Raw genomic sequence first — 12,046 nt, 5'->3', positions numbered from 1 at the left:
ATCCATTAATGTTCTCTGCATTCTCTGCCAATGATTTATCAAAATTGTTAGCACAGAAATGTAAGCATTCAAAAATTGAAACGCTTTCTCCAAAATAATGAGCCAACTCAATTCTCTAGGTACAGTAGCTTTCTACGGCTCCATCTCTGGCTGCTAGGGAACGGGCTGCCTGCTAGATTCTCCTCAGCATTCACTGCCATACCCCTCCCAACCATCAAAGGTTACCTTGACAACCAGAGTGCTAACTCATCACAGCGCTGTCTGCTGGTTGGTGCTATGAAAGACTATATGTCACCCTGATTGGCAGTGCACCTGACCCCTCAGGGGAGCGGGCCAATAGGAACTCGTAAATCAGGCGGTGCAATCGGCATGGCTAAGGAGGGGTTATGTGTGATGTAGCAGCAGGGTGCGGTGCGGGGCCAGTGGGGGGCTGGAGGGGTTGAATGTATGTGTGTGTGTGTGTGTGTGTGTGTGAGTGTGTGTGTGAGAGTGTATGTGTGTGTGTGTGTGTGTGTGTCTGTATTAATACTGGTGGTCTGTGTCACCAACCGAGCAGTGGTATCTTCTTTAAGGTCAGTGAACGTGAATGAAAATCGAGATGTGACTTGGGAGCTACATCCATCAGTCTATTTCCCGATTCCCTCTGTCTCTAATAGTGTCATTATATTGGATACGGGGTTTGACTTGGACAGCTGCCTGAGTGAGGTATCACATCTGTGTGACATGATTTAAGAGCCAGAGGCCCTAAACCAACATGTCTTCTTCAGGGTCAGTGTGTCAGTCCAATATTGCAGCAGCGAGGCCAAGGTGCAGCTGTGTTGGTATATTCACCTCCTCCACCTTTATTCACATGCTCTCCCCAGGGTTCAGGGTGTAAATCCTGCCTTAGACCTTCCTGCATTTCTAATATATACCATCTTCTCAAGCAATTTTGTGCCATGTAATGAAAAAAAAACAACATGCTACGGTTGGCTAGAGAGGCTAGAGTTGATTTTCAGGGGCTTCACACTACTCCTCAAATATAGTGATTTATGTTTAAAACCTGAACTAGAGCTGTTTACTTAACGATTAGCTATTAAGTGAGGATATAAAGTTTAGCAAATGTCCTACTATTAGAACAGATAGAGACAGACAAAGCACCACTGACACACCCTCTGCTCTTAATAATATGCAGTGTCTCTGGTGACTTATTGGGCTTTTATTATGTCTGATCTCATGGGTGCTTACAATTGCCAAAATTTGACCCAAGCACTTAACTCTAAATAGAATTACTTACTGGCTGCAAAGAGTGATTCAGACAGAGAGAGAAAGAGAAAGCGATGGATGAGGGTGTTTGGGAATATGGGGGTATGACATCATTATTGGAACGGAGGGGATGTCATTTACTTTAGAGATTAGGGTGTGTGAGTGCAAATGTAATAAAATACCAGCAGAGTGCCAAGTGATCTCATATCAGTGTATGAAGTCGAGGGAAGAAAATCACCATCATGGTTTGACCACAATTGTAGCATCATCATTTGCATTAGTGATATTTGTCCGTGCGTCCCTTCAAAAATGCTGCGCTGTGATTTTTTGACTGATATAGTTTGTTTCCATGGACCGTAAGATTCATCACTGAGGTACTTTTACCTGTAAAATCAAACTTATTATGTTGTAATACACAATTTACCAGTGGTTAATAGCTGCAACACATGAAAAACTTGTGTATTATCTAAACAGAAACATCACTGAAAATCTGTTAAGGAAGGCTGACTGTTAATTGAACCCTGGTCACGTCCCCTCCTGCAGGCGCTATTCCACTTGGTGTCTGTGCGGCACACATTTTCATTCATAAATACAGCAGCACCTCCCAAAGGTACAGCGCACCACAAGGTGCACTCCCTTTAAGTCTTCACACTAAGACTCCATGACCGTTTAAACTCTTCCCTGATTAATTTGCAGTGAGACAACATATTTGCATTATCAGGTTAATCAAATGACTTTTTACAATTAGCCTGCAGTGCTTCCTCTTTAAACACGTTCTTTTCTGGTTGCCATAGATACACTGTGTTAACTACTAAAAGCAGTTTTTTTTTATTATCTGGCAAAAAGTAGAACATTTGCAATATAAAGTGCTGTATGGCTGGATTTTCCTTGTTTGATTGTGAAACAAATTAAGCAATCTGCCTGCAATTATAATAGCTGTAATGTAGGGACATTAAATGCTTGCTGTAGGTTGCATTGACATGCAGCTCACCTTTACTGTACTATATGTGGGTGACAAATAATGCCACCTTCATGTTTAGAATCTAAATGTACAAAAGCTCACAGGTTCATTTATCTAAACAATGAAGTGCCATTCACATCCTGTCCTGTCTGTAAAGGTAATAAATGACTGTGCTAAAGTGTGTTTAGTAGCCTACATTATCTGACGGTTGGATGTGTCTATTATAGCTTTGCCTATCAGCTGCAGTCTGTTCTCTCTCCCTGTCTGTCCTTGGGTGGGCACCGGCTGTCGTGAGAACCACACCCCAGAGTCAATGGCTTTACCGACAGATCCATAATACACACACATACCATCCCCCAATGGTGACACACAGTAACAATCCACCACCTTCCCACTGCCTCATCGCCAGTGCCATTAGGGACTTGTTTCAGGAGTGGGGGGAGGTGGAGAAATGAGGGAAGACACGGCGAAGCGGTGGGGTTAGTTGAATTACCACACAACCACAGCTCATGCTAATGCACGCATCAAACGGGCATATGATCGTGATTTTTTTTTTTTTTTTTTTCAAATTCTGATCCATTCAAGCGGGAGACTCCCTTTTCACCTCGCTGCTCCGCCCCGCTTTGGATCGAATGCAGTGCCGCTAGCAAGAGGGGAGAGAAATATTAAAGGTAATATTTGCATTTATAATGGTGGAGTTAGAGAACGTGGCTTTGCAGAGGCCCCTCTTATCACGAACCCAACAGGTGCAGCCGCTGAATTTATTTTATGTAGTTCACTTTAATGTGTAATTATTGGAGATTTGTGTGTATTAAACCAAATTTTGTACGTAATAAAATCTCATTTAAATAAAAAGGAAAAACTAATGAAGCATTTGTCACATTACCACTGTTCCCAAGCAGGCGGAGGGATAGGCTAATATTAGCCATCCTGCTGGCGGCACACATACTTCCTGCAATGACACCTCTCTCCTGAAAATCCCAGCATGATTTCAATGGCCGTCTGCTTTTCTGCAGGATCCATCCAGACACCAAAGAGCAAAGACTGGCTGCTGTCTGTAATTGCTTCTCCTTCTTTCTCTTTGTCGCCTTTCCCTCTCTTTCTCACTGAGCAAACTGCTACCCACTCATTCTCTCTCTTTCTCTCCCTCTCTCCCTCACACACACACACATACAGATAGACTCAGCGGAGCACCACACCCTTTTAGCCAGCTATCTCCTGCAGATGAGGAGAGGGGGGCTCAGGTGGTGACTGCCACAGCCCCCGCTCGCCATCTCCCTCTCCCCCTCTCTCTCTCTCTCTCTCTCTATCCTCTCTCCATCCTTTGACGGTGAATAAATGAGCAATGTTAAAGGATGCACTGTTTCTTTTTACGACGGCCCGGGAAAAGATGCTCCGCAGCAACTAATAAGCAGCCATATGCCAACATCATTACATCCTCTGGAGCAGCCTTTAATTCAATTACACCGGCTCTCTGTCTGAACAAAGGCTCCGCAATCGCCACTGATCTCATAGGGGCCAGGGATGAGGATGGGGAGAGGGAGAGGGGCTGGAGGAAAAGGGCTGGGGTTGAGGGGTGTTGCGTGAAGCATGAACAGGAACTGGAAATGAGGGCTGTGGCTGATGCTTTGGCTGGAGCCGGCTCTGAGGAAAGGGCATTGAGTGCAAGTGGAGCCACAATATGAGAGGAGATCATTTGGTTTTAAGGTAGCTGACTGGGTCTTGGCTTTGGAGTTTGGTTTAGAATGATTTAACTAAATGCTAAAAGTGGAGGTGGTGCTAGGCAGGACAAGACAGGCAGGTATGGTCCTGATGCTGGGATGAGAGCTAGAGATGGAGTTGGGGCGGTGCTGGAAAAGAGCAGATATGGGTGGGATTTGATAAGTTGTGGTTCATGATGAAATTCTTTTAGTAGGCCTGGTGGTGGTGGAACACCTGAGCTTAATAAGAACCTGGGCCTGAGAACTTGATCCTTTTTGTTTCCCCAAAGACAAGCAGCACGCTCTGTGGTTGAAGCTTAAGTTGAATTTTGCTCTAAAACTGAAGATAAAGCTAAAGCTGGGGCTACCAAGGAGACTTAAATTAAGCAATAGCAGCCACTCCCATAGTGAACATGTTGCAACAGCACTTAACACTCCACAGTGGCAGGACCCACAGCAGTATTGCCATGTTATAAAGCAGAAAACCATGCTCTTTGCTCATCCATCCATTAAGACCACAGAGTCTGTCTGGATTAATTTATGCCTCTGCTCCTCAAAAGCAGGAACAGGAGGATAAGTGCTCCTAGGCCGGGGGGATATTTTTCCCTGTGGTGAGACACACATGCTCGAGGCAGCGATGGCGTTCTGTGGGAAAAGCTCGCCGAAAAGCCGGTGCCTCACCCACATGGCTGCAGTGTGCAGCACACTGGCGTCTATTCCTTCATGTTTCCCCCCTCCTTTGATTTTTCTCACCTTCGCGCCTGCTCACCTCCTCATCCCTCGTTCTGTCACCACCACATTTCCTCAGAGTTTTCCTGCCCCCATCCACTTTCATTCCCTTTTCTGCTTTGCTGCATGCCTGCCTCTCCCTACCTTCCCCCATACCTTGCAAACCTCCCTCTCCGTCTAAATCCTTTTTTTTTTTTAACCTGCCCCTCTACCTCTCTGCCATCAGGTTCCCTTCCACCCTTGCTCCTTCGCTCTCTACCTCCTCTCTATGCATCTTTACTGGTGCGTATCTGCCTCCATGTGCACTAGCTACACTCCACACCCTGCTGTTCGTTCTCTCCCCGCCTGCCTCTCTGCATCCTGCTCTTCCCCGCATGCCTCTCAACTGGCGAGCCTCGCTTGCTTTCTCTCGGCCTCTTTCTCTCTCCTCCCTGTCAGAGCTAATATGACTCATCCAGGCTGACATTTAAGAAGCAATCAAGTGCCATCGGAATCCAGCATGTTATGAGTCCGATAAAATCATAATCAGTTTGAGATAGCAGCAGGAAACCAGCCTTGATCACACACAAAACTACCACGATAGCTGCTGAAATACAACAGAGGGAAGCACAGGAAGCAGTGGCACCTTCTCTTCCACTGTCCAGACCCACCCGTTTCCATGCAACACCTTTTTTTTTTTTTTAAATTCCCTGCAACTGAGAATAGACATGGGTTATTACAAACTACCCAACACCACCCTTTCACACCCTTTAAATGAGTGCACACTTCATTGTACCCTCCATTGACAGCATCCACTTATAAAGCTGGGCTATGATAATCCATTTAGACTCATTTATTCCCATTGTATTCCCCCGAGGCCACTGACATGATGGTGCTGCTCACTCAATCCGTACCCCACCCTTTTTTTCCTCACTGTGGAAATTTACTTTCCCATGTCACCCATTTCTGCTCAAGATAACGCAAATACAAAAGATATTAAGACTCCTGTTTAAGGCATCAATTAAGAGCACATTAAAGGTTGCACTAATTAATATGAACAATGGTAGATTATGCCGAGTTCAGTAGAGCTCCTGAATAAATGATGGAGTATTTCAGCTACGACAATATCAGAATACAGAACCTATCAAGTGTCTTTCAATAATCTTTCACTTTTTACAAGTGCATGATCAATAGGAGGGAATGCCCGGCTCCTCAAGATCGAGTTACAGTCTTGTGCCTCTCTGCAAGTACAGTGTGAGGTCTGAGAGGCATTGTGGCAACATCCATTCATGCAGGATAATCACATTAACTAGGCGTGTCTGGGCTCTGTGGATAGACTTCTATAAGACAAGCCGGGCCCCAAGTCAAAAGAAAATTACACCAACATTTTCTCTAATCTCTCCTCAAGCACCCTGATCTGACTTACAAAGCAACACTCACAAAGTTCAGAGTTGAGAAGCATCATTTAGTCACATGAAAGAGCTGAAATATGGATAAAGCAAATCAGAGCAGTTTACCGGTTTGGTTCTTCTTATGCAGCACAGCATAGTTGTAGTTGTAGTATCCTCCCTTTTTCTGCTCTGCTTCTTTCTTTCCTTTTTTCTCCCTTTCACTTCTTCTCTCTCACCCTCTCTCTCTCGCGCGCTCTCTCTCTCTCTCTCTCTCTCGCTCGCTTTCGTGCACACACACACTCTCTCTCTCTCTCTCTCTCTCTGTGGCTGTATCAACAGCTAAGCCGCCCAGTGCATTTACTCATCCCAGTTTGCACACACGCGCTCTTCAGTCGGTCTGCCTGGGCGCACCTCTGTCTCTCTCTCTCTTACTCGCTGCCTGACAATGACTACAAGCCCACCCTTTAAACCCCTCCCTTCCCCTCGCTCCCTCCATCCCTCTCTCCTCCCCTCTTCCCTCCACACCATCCCCTTCCTCCTCTTTCTCCTCCTCCTCCTCCTCTTCTCACTCATAGTGATGAACCCCCCCACCTCTTTTAGATCAGCACTCCTCTCTTCTACATCTTCTCACCCTCCTCCTCCTCCTCTCTTTCAGCCTGGCTCCAGCAAAAGCTGCGGCCCCACCCTAAAAAAGCTCTCTCTTAATGACTGACTGGATACCTCCAATTTTTGCTCTCATAGATCTGATTTTGTTTTTGAGTTATTGTTTCTCTCCACTATCCCTCTGTTTTATCTCCTCCCCTCCCAAACATAGGGATGTGTCTTTTTTTTTTTTTGTAAAAAAGAGGCTCACAAATGGAAGTCGCCTCTTCTGCTTGCTCAGGCTTCCTCTCAGACTGTGTGTTATACACTCACTGGATCTCAGATCAGTGTTATGAGCCTGTGAGCTCCACGTCCAAATTGCCACGGCGATGCCAAAAGCATGTTTTCTGGCACTGCCGGGAGCAGCTCTTGCCAGGAGAGACGTGTGAAAGAGAGCAGTGTGTGTGTGTGTGTGTGTGTGTGTGCATGCATGCATGCATGCATACACACACACACAGTGCTCTTAGGACACGTCACCCGCACCACCAACCCACCCACCCCCCCACCCCCCATACCCAGCGCTCTCTGTTCTCATGGAAACACCAGCAGATAGACTAGAGGAGTAGAGGAGGAGGAGTGAGTGTGTGAGAGAGAGAGAGGGAGAGAGAGATGGAGGGAAAGAAAAGGATGAAGGTAGGAGGAGGAAGAAAGAGGGCCGGGTGTGGCAGACAGGCAAGCTTTCTCCCTCCTTCCCCCATTTTTTCTCCCTCTGTGCCCACATTTGTACACAGTTTGGTTTAATGAACGGGCACAACACATGCATTATCCCCACAACTACATTTATAACCATTACATACAGGCAGGCAGGCGCATGCTCATGCAAACACCCACACTCTGTATTTGTCTTTCATAATACACACACACACACACAGACACACTGGGGTGTCAGAAGTGTCCCCACCCCCGCTCTGACACTGGCGAGCACCAGCAGATGCTACAGACACAATGAAGATGGAGGGAGGGATGGAGAACAGGACAGACAGAGGGAAGGAGGGAGGGAAAGCGGGAGGGAGGAGAAAGGCTCCTGAGGGTTTGTGCTTTGCTATTCTTCTCTGTTACAGGATTATTCTACATCCAGTTCACTGAGGGGAAATCATTAACCTGCATCGCTGAGCCACAGCCTTCCCGGTGGTCGCTGCTGCCACACAGCCAAATCTAGCGCTATTACTTGACTGTACTACATCATCACTATGTGTCATCATGTTCTATAACGGACTGTATGACACAATGCACGGTTCTGCTGAGTGCGCATCATCTTTCTCAGCACTCCCCTGCTTTACTTTTACACAACCATGCACATTCATACTGTACAGCTGCCAGTTCACAATCCCTTACTGGGCCAGTCCACTGGAATAGGATAATTGCCTTTCTCAAGAGAAATGACTTTTAGTCCAGATTTTTCCCTAAGATCATATTTTTCATATGTTCATGCTAAGGAAGCTTCACATGCAGAGACAGGTAATGAATTAAAGGAGATATTTGAATAACCCAGTGGAGAAACAAGGACGAGTATGAAAATGATGTGAATCAAAGTCACCAGTCACCAGATAAAAGCTGAACTGACTGGTCAATTGACTGATTAGTCTATGGACAGAATATTAATCAGCAATAATGATAATCAATTGTGGTTTAAGTCATTCACTAGTTCCAGCTTCTCAAATTGCTGTTTTTCTTCATCATCCAATATCTTATTTGAATTTCTAAATATCAGACAATTTAAACATGTCAATTTGAGCCCTGGAAAATTATGATGGACATTTTTTGACTGTTTTCTGACAGGTCATAAACCAATGGATTCATCAGTTAATCAAGAATATAATCAGCAGAATAACTGGAAACTGAAAATGATCATTAGTTGCAGCCAGATCTCCACCCAATGAGAGATTTTAGAGTGATGACGGGTTAAGACAACATTATCCACCATCTCCATCAAAACACCAAATGAGGGAATATGCTTTGGAAGAATGTTGTGTTGAATCCTCCACTGAAGTTCCCCACACTTGCAGAATCTATTCCAAGGAGTATTGAAGCTGCTCTGGAGGCTCATGATGAAACAGTACCTCACTAAGACACTTTGTGTTTGTCACCCATCTGAATATAACTAGCTATTGCATCCTATTTACTTATAGATTGTGATACATTTTGCCAGTTTCAACAAAGCTATTTGCTGCACATTGATGAAAAGCTTTACAGCGTCAACATTTAAACATCAAGTGGCAAATCACTTCAAATCAAATCCCTACAGTGGGACTTTTGAGTGCCGCTATAAATTCTTTAAGAGAGGAATGCAAAACACAAACACAATAGTAATCTCTTATTATAAATGACTGGGTTTGTCCAAATGAAAATTAAAAATCCAAACACTCAAATCCCTAAGAGCCAAATCAAGCTGAGGGCGGGCGGTGGTGGCTAAAGAAGTAAACAGCAGAGACGGAGAGAGAGTGTGTAGGATGTTCTTCGAAAACAATCCATCTGCTGCATTTGCAGCAGGTTGGCCTGCAGTTTACTGGAAACTGACCCAGCCTAAAGCATCTGCTCCTTATCCCAACGTCTCAGTATGCTAATCTATGTCGTTATTTGACTGTTCTGTTAAGCAGCTGAATCTGCTGCTGTACTGGCCACAGAGATCAATAATGTCACACTGTCTTGCCAGTATTGAGAAACAGTCAAGAGGTATGTTCTGGCAACACTTTAGGTTGCTGCTATTACTGTGATTACAATGTCATTTTCGTGATTACAGTGTTACAGTGTTCTATTAAACATGATGTCTCAAAAAATGGGACATCCAGTTAACATGTGTGTAATCAGGTTTCTACAGTAATTCTACCCAAAAGACTTTGCAACATCATCAGCTAATGCTGGATTATTTCTTTCTCTTTTCAGTTTATCTGCTTCCTTATGGAGAAATGTTATTTGTCATACTTTTTGTAAACAACTTAAATAAAGCTGTAGCTACTGTATGAGTTGCATATGAAGCATTGCAACTGTGCCTTCTTTGAGGTGGTGAAGAACCCTTTGGAGGATGCAGATATGGTGCAGACTACAATCATTTTTACTCTGCCATTAATACACTGCTGTTCAGTTCACATTCCATATTCTTCATCTGTCTAAGGATGAACTAAGCGAATGCACCTTTGAATACACCCTATTGATAGCTACGTATTGCTTGTTGCATTGTACATCAACAAAGCAGTCTGTCCTTTCAGACTGACTGTGATGAAGCTCCTCATTTGCAGCATTAAAGGTCACTGTATCTGTGAAAGAAGATGAGATTCAAATGCAATCTACCAACTGCATGTTATATGCAGATGTAAAGGTAAAAGCCAAATAGTATTCTATAAGATTTACCATTACTAATGTAATAAAATATTTGTCAATTATATTTGTACTGCATAGGATCTTATCCCTTTTTGCGTAGGAAGAGGACATAGCATTTTACAATAAAATGTTAACGCAAATACAAAAACTCAGGCAGTGAAAAGTAGTGAACACAATACTTGGAGCTTATCACACTGCAGTTCTGCAAGCCTGCTGAAAATGTGTGTTTTTTCTAGTTTTGGGGCATTTTTGTATTTTTGTAAAAAGAGAAACCTGGTATTTCAAACTGCTCTGATATTCTGTACACCAATGACTTTTCTGGAGGGCAAAAATCTTAAAACACTTGTCAAGTTAGATCGTGATCTAACTCACAATTAGTCCGTGATCTGTGGTAAATGGTTAGACACATACATTCCTCCATAGATGTGTATGTTTTAAATAATGTGTGATCTTAAAGGGGTATTATTTTATCTTGCACAATTCAGACTCTTTCAATGACAAAGAGTTGCTGAAACATCAAAGATCTTCAACATAAATCACATTGACCTGTAACTGACATAAAGAATTCCCCACAGAAGTTAGCAAACAATGTCATTAGTGCAAAGATCAAACTGCAATGTTGGAAGAAAAGACATGAAAATGCAACACAAAATAAGATAGTATTTCAATGGTGAGACTGAAGTTGAGAAGTCACAGTGTAATAACTGACATGGTGCTGGTGTTGTGAGAAGGCCCTGATTACACATCACACTACCCAGATCGTCATGTAACTGCAATGGATGGAAAGTTAACCACAAGTGACCTTTTTGCACAAAACATTATTATTACCTGTTAAGTGAGAGGCACTCATACCTCTTTCATGCTAAGTGGTACATTATGGGTGTTATTACAGCTAAACACCAATACCAATGTGAATATATATATATATGTGTGTGTGTGTGTGTGTGTGTGTGTGTGTGTGTATAAGTGGAAGCTGCCAAAATGTCACACATAAGAAAATGATTCACTGTTAAGGACATTTTATTGAGAATCATTGGAGAGGAACCACAACTGACAATCAATGAGCAGGAATTTGATAAGACCAAATGTCAAAATGAAGACTTGTGTAGCATATAAGTTCCCAGTGGAGACAAGGGTGCACCTAGACTCTATCCCAAGCCAGAAGGACCAGGATTATTACATTATCTGAAATACTCAACTGGCCAAATGGTCAGGAGTACAATAGTACAGAATTAGTCACTTGTGGTGAAATAGTGGGAACAGTGTTCATTATTTTTATTTGTGCTTTTTTTTGCTTATTTTATCATCTATATAATCAAACTTTACTTTTTGTGAAATGTATATTTAATATTCCGGGTAGAAACAGTAGATTCAGTCAATTTGTCCATCAAATTCTGGCTTTGTGTATCAAAATTGCTCCCCCTTCAAAATCCCAGTGCCAGTGCATAGTGGCCATTTCAAGAATAAAGACAAATGTTTTTTGGTCATGTGAATGTAAGTGATTGAGTACATTGCACAATGTGTCAGTATGCTCAAATGACATCCTTCTTATTCACTCAAGTAGCATTAGTAAGTTTGTCCCTTCACCTACAAAGTTTTGAACATTCAGTTTATCCTTCTGTTTCTCACTAGTTCTTTTTCCTCATATTTCTCTCATATGATCTGTGACATCAGAGGACAAAGACCCAGAGGATGAAAATCAAAGGTTTTCCCACCAGCCATAATAAGATAAAAGTGGAGCAGGTGTCCATTCCTGAACTGGGACATATCTGACACAGCTGCACTCACACAAAAAGTCACACAGGTGCTCTTCCATTAGGACCCAATTTACTGAGTCAGGACAAAGTCGATCGATTTCTCCCTCCCCTCCCCCAAACTTTCTGTCAATAGTTTTAGAGACCGAACTTACCCACTTAATTGTGATGAAGCACAAGGAGAAATCAATAATTTGATCAATAATTTTGCAAGTTGGCAATGAGGTGCATCCAAAACTCCATTAGCATAAGAACCTTGCTTTATTAAGTACTTGTACTTCATTGTATTTGCATGCCCAAGCTGGTTGATAACATCTTGATATCTAC

This window comes from Thunnus maccoyii, chromosome 6, assembly GCF_910596095.1.
Source record: "Thunnus maccoyii chromosome 6, fThuMac1.1, whole genome shotgun sequence".
Classification (NCBI taxonomy): domain Eukaryota; kingdom Metazoa; phylum Chordata; class Actinopteri; order Scombriformes; family Scombridae; genus Thunnus; species Thunnus maccoyii.
This window is presented reverse-complemented; position numbering follows the sequence as displayed.